This window comes from Cervus elaphus, chromosome 30 (assembly GCF_910594005.1).
Source record: "Cervus elaphus chromosome 30, mCerEla1.1, whole genome shotgun sequence".
Taxonomy (NCBI): domain Eukaryota; kingdom Metazoa; phylum Chordata; class Mammalia; order Artiodactyla; family Cervidae; genus Cervus; species Cervus elaphus.
The window spans coordinates 48,707,087-48,719,980 of NC_057844.1; the positions used below are offsets into that span (position 1 = coordinate 48,707,087).

A 12,894-nucleotide genomic window follows, 5' to 3' on the forward strand; every position below is an offset into this window, starting at 1 on the left:
TTAATACATATTGAATATGTGCTCTAATACTCATTCAAAACACACTGACAAAGGCATCACCAGTTGGCATCACCAACTCGATGGACGTGGGGAGTTGGTGATGGACAGGGAGGCCTGGCGTGCTGCGCTTCACAGAGTCGCAGAGTCAGGCACGACTGAGCGACTGAACTGAACTGAAGCTAACTGACCAGAGGTTTCAGTGGCTACAGATGTCAAAGAACAGAAATCTAACAGAATTATTTTGGGAAAGTCACTAAATAATCAATCAGCAGCAGCAACAATAATAACAAACCCTGGGAAAAAAGAATTTCTCCAGTTTCTGGAGTTGCCACATTATATTAATGAAAATGTCCAATTTTCAAGGGAAAATTATGAGACATCTCAAGAAACAGGAAGGTCTGAGTCATACACAGAGAAAAAAGGCTGGATATTCAAACTCAGTTCAGTTCAGTTCAGTTGCTCAGTCGTGTCCGACTCTTTGACACCCCATGGATTGCAGCACGCCAGGCTTCCTAGTCCATCATCAACTCCCGCAGCTTGCTCAAATTCATGTCCATCGAGTTGGTGATGCCATCCAACCATTTCATCCTCTGTCATCCCCTTCTCCTCCTGCCATTAGTCTTTCCCAGCATCAGAGTGTTTTCCAATGAGTCAGTTCTTCACATCAGGTGGCCAAAGTATTGAAGTTTCAGCTTCAGTATCACTCATTTCAGTGAGTATTCAGGACTGATTTCCTTTAGGATTGACTGGTTTGATCTCCTCACAGTCCAAGGGACTCTCAAGAGTCTTCTCCAACACCACAGTTCAAAAGCATCGATTCTTCGGTGCTCAGTTTTCTTTATGGTCCAACACTTACCATACATGACTACTGGAAATCAAACTCACTAGACAATTTAAACCAGCTATTATAAATATGTTCAAAGAATGAATTAAAGCAATGTATAAGGAATTAAAAAAATTATGAGCAGGATTTTATCACCAAGTAGAGACTATCAATAAAGAGATATAAACTATAGAGAAGAAATTCTGGAGTTGAAAAGTACAATTTACTAAAGAGGTTCAACAGCAGAATTGAGTGGGCAGAAAAAGGAATCAGTGAACTTGAAGATTGTCTGGTCAATTGAGATTACCTGGTTTAAAGGATAGAAACAAAAAAGGACAATGAAAAACTAAACAGCTTGATAAAGAACATCTACAAAAAATTTATAGCTAACTCCAAACTTAATGGTGACAAAGTAAATGCTTTATCTCTAAGACTGGGAAAAAGGCTATATGTCCACTCTCACTACTCCTATTCAACACTGTACTGGAGGTTCCAGTAGGAAAAGAAATGACAGGTATGTAGAGTGGGAAAGAAGAAATATAACTGTCTTTGCAGATGACATGATTGTCTATGTAGAAAATGTCACATGATTAACAAAAAAACCTCCTGGAACTAATAAATTACAGCAAGGTTGTAGGATAGAAGGTTAATATATATAAATCAATCCCTGGTGGCCTAGTTGTAAGAATCCACCTGCTATCACAGGGGACACAGGTTTGATCACTGGTCTGGGAATATTATTCCACATGTAACAGAGCATCTAAGCCCACATGCACCACAGCTGCTGAGTCCGTATTCTGCAACTACTGCAGTGCATTCACCTAGATCCCATGCTCCACAACAAGAGAAGCCACTGCAGTGAGAAGCCTGAATAACTTAACAAACAGTAGCCTCTGCTTGCCACAACTAGAGAAAGCCAATGTGCAGCAACAAAGACCCAGTGCAGTCAAAAAAATCAACTGCTTTCTTATACCAGCAACGAACATCTGGTTTTATAACTTATTCATATATCATTGGAATTAGTTGCTTTTAATCCAAAAAAGATGTTATAAATTAAAATGTCAATTGTAATTCTCAGCACAAACACGAACAAAATACCTCATGCACACAGAACATTCATGCAATAAATAAAAAAATTATTAAAATCACATAAAGTATGTTATCCAACCAGGAGGGAATAAAATTAGAAATCAATAACAGAAATAAATCTAGGAAAATCACTAATATGTGGAAATTAAACATCACACTCTTAAATAATCAACGGGTCAGAGAATAAATCATGGGGAAAATTAGAAAACATGACGAATAAAAACAAAAATACAACACACCAAGAATTTGTATAATGTAGCAAAAACAATGCCTGGAGATGTAAGTATCTATATTAGAAAAGAAGAACTATGTAATAATAAATTAATAACCTAACCTTCCATATTATGAAACCAGAAAAACAAGAAGAAACACAACTCAGACAAGCAGAGGGAAGGACCTAATTGAAATAGAGAGTAGAAAAATCAATAAAACAAAAATTTAGCTATTTAAAAACATGTGACAAATCAAGAAAAAAAAGAAAAAATACAGATGACTCAAATGACTAATATCATGAATAAAGGGGGAGACATTATTATTAACCTTACAGAAAAAATGAACTATAAGGGAATACTATGAACAGTTATATGTCAACAAATTATGTGACCACGATGAAGTAGGCAAATTCTTAGAAAGACAACTGCTGAAATTGATTTAAGAAAAAATAGAAAATCTGAGCAGACTTACAACAAGTGATTTAGTTAATACTCAAAGAAAGAAAAGCTGATTTCACTAGTGAATTCTATAAAATGTTCAAAGAAGAAATAGCTGTATACATAAAAATTCTTCCAAGGACAAGAAGATAACACTTCCTAAACACTTTGTAATGTCAGCAGTATCCTGAAAATAATACTATTCATTAATACACAAACCAGATAGTTATATCAAAATAAGAGTCAACTCCAGACCTGTATACATTTGCAAATATGCATGGGAAAAGGTCCATCACCTTGCAATGCTAAAAGCACTTAAAAACTAGTAATGAAACAAAACCTAACACAATAAAAGGCGTTTACTAAAAACTCAACAGTTAATATATTTAATGTTGAAAGACTCCTCCTCCTATTTCCTCCTGTGTCACCTCCTACTCCTCCTTTTTCCCCTCTCTCACTCCCTTCCTTTCCCCTCTCTCCCTCCAATACATCAAACTCAAAACTATACAGCAAATGAATTTATATAGTGTGCATGTGTGCTAAGTCACTTCAGTTGTCTGATTCTTTGCGACCCTATGGACTGTAGCCTGCCAGGCTCCTCTGTCCATGGAATTCTCCAGGCAAGACTACTGGAGTTGATTGAATTTACAGACTTCCATCTAAAACTTTCTCATAGTTAACCAAACCAATTCCTAATTCCTTTAAGAATGAATTTATGAGCTCTCACTTTATATGTGTTCCATAAGCACCTTGTGTATAGTTCTTTTTGAAAGTGAAAGTGTTAATCACTCAGTTGTGTTCGACTCTGCAAAACCATGGACTGTAGCCCACCAGGCTCTTCTGTCCATGGGATTCTCCAGGCAAGAATACTGGAGTGGGTTGCCATTTCCTTCTCCAGGGGATCTTCCTGACCCAGGTGTTGAACCTGGGTCTCCTACATTGCAAGCAGATTCTTTATGGTCTGAGCTACAGGGAAGCCCATGGTCCTTTTTACTTACATACAATATTGTCATATATTATCAATATGATTTATTTAATAGTCTACTATTCTCACTAGACTTCAAACTTCTCAAGGTCAGGGATACATTATTATATTCCTGACAGTTAATCAATAATAAGATCCCCTGGAGAAGGGAATGACTACCACTCCAGTATTCTTGCCTGGAGAATTCCATGGAGAGAGAAGCCTGGGCGGCTACGTGACTGATTGAGTAACAGTTTCACTTCACAACAAATGCCTATAGGATGGCACTAGAGTCCTAAAAGCTTAGTTACTCATTTCTTAGATTCTGATTTTATTTTCAATTATATGGCAACCCACTCCAGTATTCTAGCCTGGAAAATCTCACGGACTGAGGAGCCTAGAGTCTGTAGGTTTACACTCCATAGAGTCACAGAAAATAAGACATGACTGAGCGTAGCACACACATACATATAATCAAGGTTATAAGTGTTAAACATTAAAGCAATTTCCAAGTACTAAAGGATTCTTTTCTATTAGGTGGAATCTAAATGCTTAAAGGAGGAACTGTGCCCTATTTCTTTATCTCCTCATAGGATATGTAGCCTGTGTTCAGTCAACATTTGTGGATTTTCAAAGCTGATGAGAAACACTTCAGTAATTCTAGAATCATGGTAGTTAAACACACTGGCAAAATCTTGACTGCTAGTTTGAATGTAGACGATTTATTTGTAATAAAATCCCTTCTTAGCAAAAAAGAGATGTGCATATTTTTGATCCTATTTTTATGATTATATCCTTGTTGTTCAGTCACTAAGCTGTGTCTGACTCTTTGTGATCCTGTGGACTGTAACCCAGCAGACTCCTCTGTCTTCCACTATCTCCCGGAGTTTGCTCAAATTCATGTTCATTGAGTTGCTGATGCTATCTAACCATCTCATCCTCTGCTACCCCCTTCTCCTTTTGCCTTCAATTGATCACTTCCTTAGAGATAATATATATATTTAACTTCCTGTGTTCAATACCAGTTCTTACTCTCCTTAGCAGTGTGACCTTAGGCAACCTAGCTATGCCTTCATTTCCCCATGTGTAAGGTGGGGATGATAATAGTACCTTCCTCATAGTCTTCTTGAGGAACTTAAATGTACATTGATATGGTCTGGTACATGGAATTTACTCCACAATTGTTTGCTATCATGATTACAACTAAGAAATGTTATCTACTCAGTGCATTATCTGAGTACAGAATCTGGCGCCTCCTATGGGAAAATGTTTTATAGTGTGGAAGAGGAACTTACACCACATTGTCTGTGATCACAGAGCTCTACACACCATATCTCATATGAGTCCAGCAACTCCAGGAGGGAGATCAGGCAGGAATTATTTATTAGAATATTCATTCTGTGCTCGCTTCGGCAGCACATATACTAAAGTTGGAACGATACAGAGAAGATTAGCATGGCCCCTGCGAAAGGATGACACGCAAATTCGTGAAGAAAAAAAAAAAAACAAAACAAAACAAAAAAGAATATTCATTCTATAGACGTGGAAACTGACCGAGTTTAACTGACTCCGTTGCTCTTCAGGATCCAGGTAACTAGTTTGTTTGAACTATATTCTGAAGAAAAATGAATGCTGATAAAAATCACAAGTTTTGTTTTTATTTGGTAGAGTTTCTTACAGTATGTGAAACCCTCTTGTCCAGGTTTAGGGGTGTGAGGTTTGTTTGTTATATCTCTTTTTAAATTTTTATATTGTTTCTGTAATTGAATTCTCATTCTTTTTTTCCCTCAGTTAAAGAAAAAAGTCAGATGAAACTGTGCTTCTCATCTTCAGGACTCACTGGCTTCTAGATATCCCTAGGCATATCACCTTAGTTAAAAGCATCATTTAAGCTCTCTGTGCCTCAGTTTGCTCATATGTAAAATGGGAATAACAGCAGTATCCACCTCCTTGAGGCTCATGAATGCTAAATGAATCAATAAAAAGCACCTGAAAGAGTGTTTAGCATATACTGAGTGCTCAGACAGTGTTGGCTTGACCTTCAAGGTCAGCACTCTTCAGAGAGGCACCAGGAGCAGGAATGCATTTAGGGAGTCCTTCCTTTTCTATCTTCTCCCGTTTTGGTGCCCCTTGCCTATGTCAATGAAAATTACACGTTACCCAGTGCTTGAGGCAAAACGTCAAAGAGTAAAGAATTGCTAATAGTCAGAGAAATGCAAATGAAAACCATGGTAAGGTATTACCTTACACCTGTCAGAATGGCTGACATCAAAAAGAGCTCAAATAACACATGTTGGCGAGGATGTGGAGAAAAGGGAACTCTTGTGCACTGTTGGTGGGAATGTAAATTGGTACAGACACAGTATGGAGGTCCTTCAAAAAACTACAAATAGAATTACCATATGACCCAGCAATTCTATTCCTGGGCATATAGCTGAAAAAAATATCCACTAACTTGAAAAGATACATACATCCCAATATTCATAGCAGCATTATTTACAATGGTCAAGATTGGAAAACAATCTAACTGTGCATCAACAGATGAATGGATGAAGATGTCACACACACACACACACACACACACACACACACAGAAATATTACTCAGGCATAAAAAGAATGAATTTTTGCCATTTTCTACAGCACAGACGAACTTGGAGGGTATTATGCTAAAGTGAAGTAAGTCAGAGAAAGGCAAATGCTATATGATCTCACTTATATGTGGACTGTAAAAAAAATACAGAATACTAGTAAGTATAATAAAAAATGAAACAGACTCACAGATATAGAGAACAAACTAGAGCTTACCAGTGGGGTGAGGGAGGGAGGAGGGGTAAGATAGGGGTCGGGGAGTAGAAGATACAAGCTATTAGGTATAAGATATGGTACAAAGATACACTGTAAAACGTGGGAGAATATAGCTATTATTTTATAACTACAAATGGAATATAACCTTAAAAATTGTGAGTCACTATATTGTACACCTATAATTTATATAGTATTGTACAGCAAACAATTCAATTGAAAAATAAAGTGCCATTAAGTGGGAGAAAGAGCAAGAGAAGAAGAGAAGGTAGCTGTCACACCCCCCTGGCTGAAGAGGGGGAAGGTCAGAGAAGACCTTTGTAGGACTCCAGGGAAATCTTAGGAACAACCAAGTAGAATCACTATTGGATGATTTGAATTTAAAACAAATTTTCCTCTCTTAACTTTACCCCTTAACATTTTAATGGGCAATATTTGGACCTCTGGTAAAAGTTTTCCTTTTTGCTACAAAATTGTGAATGTGCATATGTCGGTGTGAGGTCAAAATTATTCCATTTTTTTTAAGGTCAATTATCCTTAGCCATAAAGATTCAAACATCAAATACACCCAGGGATATGGACTACAACAAAGCTTTGGATTCACAAGAGTAAGAAAATTAAGCCTCTGGGGAAAATTAGCATACCAAGCCTCTGCTTTATCCCCCTTTGCCTTGTGAAAGTATTTTTCATCTCTGTTATGTCCCAACCTACTGTTAAGAATTCTTAAATACTTTCAAATGCCTCGTGGTTAATATTGAGACATTGGGGCTTCCAGTAAGGCCTCCTTCTTCCTTCTGAGTTTCTAAAGCAAGTTTCCCTTCACAAAAATACTTAGTGCTGTTATTTTGGTAAAAATTTTCTATTTCAAGGGGATGACTAGAAGAAAACTTTCTGACCCACTACAAAATGGTTTATGCATTTTATTCTAAAGAAATGTTCCCATGTGCTTGAGCATTATTTAAATACTATAAATTCTCAGAATTCCAAAGTCAGTTGGGCACCACGAATGACTTCCTTTTCCTTTCTCTTCTTTTTTCTCTTAAACTTTCTATTTTGTGTTGGAGTGTAGCCAGTTAACAACGTTGTGATAATTTCAGGTGTATAGTAGAGCGACCCAGTCATACACATACACACATCCGTTCTCCCCTAAACTCTCCTCCCATCCAGGCCCCCACACAATATTGAGCAGGATTCCCTGTGCTATAGAGTAGGTCCTTGTTGGTGATCTGTTTTAAATATAGCAGTGTATACATGTCGATCCCAAACTCCTTAACTACGGCTGCCCTCCACCCTTCCCCCCCTTTTGCTTTTCTGAGTCACTATTCTGCCTTCCATGTGTTTCTCGAACTAAGCATAACTTTATGTGTTTAGTTACATCCCTAACTAGAGGGAAAGTGTATGGAGTTAGTTAGGGAGACAAAGGAAATATATGGAAATAAATTAATAATACAACATTTAAATATGTATGTTCCAGAGCCAGGACTCATTAAACCTACGGCAAGTAAGTGAACATCTTTAATAAAGAGAATGGAGGGACTTCCTGGTGGTCCAATGGTAAAGACTCACCTTTCAATGCAGGGGTGTGAGTTCTATCCCTGGTCAGAGAGCTAAGATCTTACATCCCTTGGGGCCAAAATACCAAAGCAAAAAACAGAAGCAATATTGTAGCAAGTTCAATAAAAACTTTAAAAATGGTCCACATTAAAAAAAATCTTAAAAATAAAGAGAACTGAGAATTTAAAATGTACCCATACCTTTGGGATAGAGCAAGATCCACTTCTAGATCTCTTAATTGAAAAATAAACGTAGCCTAAAATTTGAAGCTTTGCTGGTTGCATCTCAGCCCAATACTTTTGCTTAATGGCAGTAGATATGCAACAACACATTCTTTTTATAATTATCATAAAAATTGTAGTGTGTCTATTAAAAATTAGGTTCAAGTTTGTTATACTGATATGTGTATGATGTGTTTATAATTAAAATCCTATGGATAACTGTGAGCGCTATGTTATCCTGAACAAAATATTAAAACTCCAAGGTAGCTTGAGTTTGGTAGCTGCTGCAATTCAGTACTTGCTCTTTTTCCAGTTGTCTGAACATCCTCACAATGAGCACATGCCCACAAAGGAGGCAGAAGCTGTTTTTGAACCTATGGTGTGATTTTCAGGGTAAAGAATGTATGAACACGGGGTTTGGTTGTGCACTGAATAGAGCCCTTCCTGGGCTTTACAGTAAGGACTTGATGAGAGAATTTGTTTTGTCCGTCAGTCAAGGACCAAGTGGGAGAAGGAAATGGCAACCCACTCCAGTATTCTTGCCTGGGAAATCCCATGGACAGAGGAGCCTGGTGGGCTCCAGTCCAGCGGATTGCAAAAGAGTCAGACACAGTTTAGCGACTAAACAAAACAAGAACCAGATTTTTGCCTCTAAGTTTGTTTGTTCCCACAAAAGAAATGATTATATTTTTAGGAGTGACTTTCATAGGTGGGGAAAAAAAGTACTAGTCAAAGTACTATTTTCATATAAAGAATGCCCTTTAATATCAGTCCAAAAATTATAAATGCAGAGTTTTAGTAACCAATGTGAAACACTCAGTGTTCTGCAGTAGGGGGTGGGGAAGTGGGCAGGAAGAAGAAAAGGGTGTGTGTGGCTGAGTCAAAGGCTGGTAGATTGGGGTCTCTCCCTTCTCCTTTACTCATCTCTTCATGCTGATACCCCTGATTTGGTTCCCAGGGAAGTTTCTGTGCTTGTGTTTCTGTAATTGTGATTCTGTCATCTCCTATCGGTCTCTTCAATTTGGGGGCCAGCGGTTTGCCCTGTGACCTGACTTCTTTTATGGATCTAAGAGGAGTTCATTTTTTCAAAATCTGTTCAGCTTTTTTACTTTTTGTTAGAGCAGAGTTGCAACTTTCACATTCTGGACCAGTAACTGCTCCTCAACTAATAGGAAAGGAGAGTTCTAGCATAACTAGGAGCTGTGAGTTCACCTTGCCATATTAACAAGTGCGTGCATGCATGCTTAGTCACTCAGTCCTGTCTGACTCTTTGTTACCCCATGGACTGTAGCCTGCCAGGCTCCTCTGTCCATGGGATTCTCCAGGCAAGGAGACTGGAATGGGTTGCCGTTTCCTAGTCCAGGTGATCTTCCTAACCCAGGGATCCAACCTGTGTCTCCTACGTCTCCTGCATTGGCAGGCGAATTCTTTACCACTGAGATACGTGTGAAGCCCCCATGTTAAAAAAAGAAAGCTTAATTCGGTGGTTGAATCAGGTTTATGAAGAATTTGAAAGATGGTAGCCTGAGAGCAAGATGGCTGCATAGGAATCTTGGGCCCACTCTTGTGGTATAAAGGGTGTGACCAGAATCTTGGCAGAAAAGGGGCCCCCAGCTATACTGTTGGGGCTGTGCTATATTGCGTATGCACCAAAAGGTTCCCGGAGAGGAAAAATAAAGGAAAGTAAGACTGGGAAGGACTATTAATTAATGTTTTCTCTCCAGAAATGTAATGTACCTCTCTCTACACATTTTGCAAAATTACAGGATACAACAGAGAGACACAAAATAAATTCCTAGTTCAGTTCAGTTCAGTTGCTCAGTCGTGTTTGACTCTTTGCATCCCCATGGACTGCATCACGCCAGCCCGCTCTGTCCATCACCAACTCCTGGAGCTTACTCAAACTTATGTCCATTGAGTCATGATGCCATCTAACCATCTCATCCTCTGTCTTCCCCTTTTCCTCCCTCCTTCAATCTTTCGCAGCATCAGGGTCTTTTCAAATGAATCAGTTCTTTGCATCAGGTGGCCACATATGTTCACATTCACATATGAACACACTTGAAATTCTATTTTTCTTAATTTTTTTGGTTGGTGTAACACCAAATTAAAAAAAAAAGTCTTGTAAAAAATCTTATGTCCCACTATATTAAATTGTAAGCAATTTTATTTTAGGTGCATTTCTCCAATTTACTCCTCCCTTTAAGGACCTTTTGTTAAAATTTTCAGGAGAGGAGAATACGGTGAAGTTGGCGCAAACCCCACGACTTGGGGTGCAGCCCAGAAGCAGCTGCTTGGGTAGTTCCCTCCCTGCAGCTTCTTCCTCATTCACAGTCCCGGGGTTTTGCTAAATGCCGCGGGTAGAACAAAATTATCTCAGTGCTTCGTGCCAACCAAAGAAAGGCAGTTAGCTGATTAAAACAAAGCAGAAGATGTCTTCCTTCCTCCCTAAAGGTGTTAACACCAATAGCTTTTTTTGGGAAAGGAATAACAAGAAGGAGAGGGCAAACAGCAGGGGTGGTTAGAACCAGAAGTTCCACCTTTGAGTCTTTGTTGGAGAACCTGCCACCGCCATCCTTTTGGGTGTGGTGGGCAGGGATGCCTGGGACATTTGTGTGTGTGAGGGGGTGAGATTGGGGGCTGGGGTCAGGTGGGGCTAGGGCTGGGCCTCTCTCAGGGGCCCACCCTGGGCTCTAGCGGCTCATCATCTTCTGTGCTGATTCCTATCAGATCGAGCTATCCCCCTGGTTCCCTCCCTACCACCCCCATCATAAATATATTTCTCTCTCCCTCTCTTCGCTATTAAATATGGTCCAAATTGAACTTGTCATTTTTACCCTTCCAGTCCTACTTTATACTAAACAAAAATTTTTACTGGCAATCGGGCCTTCCCTGGGGCTGCCCAGCTGCCATTGGGGTGATTAGGGTGTTTCCTGCAGCTGAAGTCTCTTGTAATTAGCAAGCCCTTCAGGCAGTCTGGACTCTGAATTTAGCTGCCATCTGGTATCATCTGTAAATGACAATGGCCCTGTATCTTCTCTGTTGACTCAGCCCTGTCGGCACCACCTCCCCACCCCCCCAGCAATACTCAGCTTCTCTTGTCAACCTCTAACTATCAAGGCAGCCCAGGCTCTAGATAACTTGCCAGGAGTTTCCAGATTCTTCAAGAGGTTAAAGTGAAAGGCCCCCAGGGGACAAGTAGCCTCCCCTCTCACTCTCTACCAGTGCTTCTTAGAGTATGGCTTTAGGACTGGCAGCAGTGGAATTCAGCATTGATTAGCTTTGTCACTGAAATTGTCTCTGGAATTTTAGGACTGGAATTATCTCGGGACTTACTAGAAACACACATTCACAGGCCTCACCCTAGACCTAATCAGAAAGATTGGGGATGAGCCCAGCAGCCTACATTCTAACAAGCCTTCTAGGTCATTCTAACACATGCTTAAGTTCTGGCTTCCCACCAGGGCTCCATGGACGTTTTGGGCAGGATAATTCTTTGTTGTGGGGGGCTGTTCTATGCCTTGTAGGTTGCTTCACAGTATCCTTGGCTTCTGTCCACTAGATGTCAGATTCCGGAAATCTGAGTTGGATCCTAAGGTGGTACATTTTTAACAAGCTCTAAGTTTTGCCCCTGTTGCTGCTCTGAAAACTGCACTTTGATTAACAACATTCTACAGGCCCTTGAAAGATTTATTGAATGAAGAAATAAATAATTAAAAGACAAGGATATATATTTTTTAGAATGTATCCTTTAGAATATATCCTTTCAGAAAGGATATCTATTTTTTAAGCATTGATTCTTTTTGTCATTCTACTCCTCCTTTCTGGACCTTTATCCCTTTCATTATTTCTATGTTTAAATATTGAGAAAGATCAACTTCATTTGAGTAAATGAAGTTTATATATAAAAAAACACCAAAGATCTTTGCATATGAATTATGTTACATTTAGGCTTCCCTGGTGGCTCATATGGTAAAGAATTACCTACAATGTGGGAGACTCAGATTCGATTCCTGGGTCGGGAAGATCACCTGGAGAAGTAATGTCAACCCACTGCAGTATTCTTGCCTGGAGAATTTCACGGACAGAAGAGTCTGGTGTGCTATAGTCCATGGGGTTGCAAAGAGTTGGACATGACTGAAAGACTGACATTTTCACTTTATACTACATTTAGAGATACATACAAGTAAATTCTCCAAATCTGTTTCCCACCCAGTGAAAGATATATCATGCTATTCTAAATCCTAATGCACTCAACTAATATCTCTAATAACACTTTCTCTGTGTAGAGCACACTGGTCAACTGCTCATCTAAAAATATATGAATTCTGTTTGCAATAAATGCATACCTACAGCTGTATACTTTCATCATGTATAATTCCAAAATGTCATGTTTACTGGGAAAGGTTAATGCCTCATGGCCAAAAAATCCACATAAAAGAGAAAACTAGCCAGCAGGGCTAATTTGTTTTTATTGTCATATCAGTTAGTGAGAAACTGATTTCAAGTGATCTTCTATCACTATGTGAGAGTGATGACATTTGCAATTGCAGAAGTGGCCGAGGAATTTCCTTCTAGAGGTAATGAATTCCTGGTGCTTTCTTTGTTTCTCACTTAATCCACTGACAGGCATGGCTCTGAGGTGCAGGGAAGTCTGAAGTCTTGGGCATGGAGCCCTTGTTTCAGAAGTTAAAGGACTCTTGGGAGGACTTGAAGTTGGAAAACCCACAAGGAAAGGCACACTACCAAATATTCCTGCATGCACAATGATATTGTGTGATGGATAATA

The 12,894-nt window shown here is 39.2% G+C and overlaps 1 non-coding gene across 1 annotated transcript; it reads left to right on the forward strand.

Moving 5' to 3' along the window:
• Positions 1-4,926: 4,926 nt before the first annotated feature.
• Positions 4,927-5,033, forward strand: LOC122687120. The gene has a single exon (XR_006339023.1). It is a non-coding gene; the product is annotated as a U6 spliceosomal RNA (small nuclear RNA).
• The last annotated feature ends 7,861 nt before the right edge of the window (positions 5,034-12,894 follow it).